Genomic DNA, 2,196 nt, shown 5'->3' with positions numbered 1-2,196 from the left:
GCTGTTTAATAATCATTTGATAAGGGCAGCTCCAGTAGTAAGATTGAAGTATTTATCTTGAACTCTGTCACGGAAATTATGTATAAACCCTAATAGTCAATTTTAAATTAATTTTTTGTACCGTGTTGTATTACACTGCATTACGCTGTGGACGAGCGCTTCTAAAATGAATGGATGGATGATTCAGCTGCGGGCGCCATCTTCTGGCGAGACGTGGGAATTCATTCGGCACACGACTCTCACAGTGCATTATGGCGATTCTCTAGCCGTTGAGTGTACATCGGTTGTACACTTGTTTTTGCGGTGCATTGTGGGATTGAATGAGTGCACTCGAGAATATCCACTATGGTTTCGAACACAACTTAAAATGGCTGTCCCCTCAAATAGTGCACTATTTGAGGGTATAGGGGGCGATTTCGGATACAGCCCATGTTTTAATAAATGACTTGCTGAATCATATCAAACTATTCGTTCAAAATTTTTACATGTATATACACACACAGTGGGTACGGAAAGTATTCAGACCCCCTTAAATTTTTCACTCTTTGTTATATTGCAGCCATTTGCTAAAATCACTTGTTCATTTTTTTTCCTCATTAACCCTTTACCTGCCCCACCAAGAAAAAGACAATTGAAAAAATTTTTGTTTGCATTTCTGATCTTCTTATGTCACTAGTTACCACACTCAATGTATTTTTTTTCAACACATCCAATAATTTTTAAAATATCGGCCTCTACCAAATGGTTGATATGTCACTTTACGGTAAAAGTTCCAGAATTCATACATATACTATGAAAATCTGAAAATATGAACTATAATACTAATTTATTTAAAAACAATCAAAATAAAATACTTTTGTGTATTGAATCTTCTTTATTTATTGAAGTATGCCATAAAATATTTCAGGTTTTCATTTTAACACAGGAAATTATGTTTTTCGTGTTTTTTTTTAACAATAAACAAAAATAAATAACACATAAATAACTAAAAGTAACAAAACCAAAAACATTACATTCTTTCTGCATTCAAAAAAAAAAAAAAAAAAAAAAAAAGCAAAATATAGTAATAGTAATATATGTGACTCATGGTGCCAGTAATCCTCCAGCGATGGAAATTTGAAAACTCCCATAAAGAGAAGCATGGAAAGAAAATCTTCAATCTCTTTTGGGCTGGTCTTGATTGGATCTCCCAGCTCCTGGGCAGAGTACAGGTTGGTATGATGAGCAACTTGCTGAATCATCTCATCAGTGAAGAGCATTTTGAAGTATTGGAAAGGTGACTGTACATCCACAGGGGGTTGAAATCTTGATTCTGTGACCTGGAATTCCTCAATGTCTTCATGCTTCCAGATTCTTCTTGTGCCATTGTGTGGGCCTGAGGGGGAACTTCAGCCAGGGGTATCCTCTGGCTCCTTCAAAGAAACGGTTTTTAGAGTGTGTTTTCCTTTTCTTCTTTTTTTACGTGGAAGCTTTGTCGAGGATGTGCTTGTTGAGGGAGCATCATCTTCATCCAGGGACTCAAAAGAACTGTCACCAGCTACCTCTTCTCAGATGGGGTGATAATCAGGATCCTCTATTGGGTCATCTAGATCACTGAGATCAGCATCAGCATCTTGGGGGTTTTCTGGTACAAGGGCCTGAAGAGTGCGCATTCTTTTACCATAGAAACTGTTGACATCCATCTAGTAATTGTAAAAAACAACAACAACAAACAAATAAATAACAATCACTTCCAATTTTATTAATGTTAGTACACCAGCATTTGTCATTTAAGAAGTAAATGCCACTGACAATTATGATTTCCACACATTAATTCTAGGAATTCATTATATTTACTTCAAAAAATGTACAAAAGTGGCAAAAAATGCATACTTAAGAAATTAACTCAGTATATTCATGAAGAAATAACAATAGCTGTGTCATATCCATAGCTATGACTGATCAGAAGTTTATATTTCTCAGCAAATAGTCCATTCTGACTGCAGAAATGGATGATCTGAAAACATTAGCTTAGCTTTTCTACTTTTACCATAAAGTGACAAATCAACCATTTGGTTGAGCATGTTTTTGAAAAATTATTAAAAACATTTTTAATAATGTGATATTTCAGTTTTTCTTTTTTAATAAATCTGCAAACATGTCAACAATTCTGTGTTTTTTCTGTCAATATGGGGTGCTGTGTGTACATTAATGAGG

The sequence above is a fragment of the Barbus barbus genome (assembly GCF_936440315.1).
Source record: "Barbus barbus genome assembly, chromosome: 8".
In the NCBI taxonomy this organism is placed as follows: domain Eukaryota; kingdom Metazoa; phylum Chordata; class Actinopteri; order Cypriniformes; family Cyprinidae; genus Barbus; species Barbus barbus.
Note: the sequence above shows the minus strand (reverse complement) of the source record.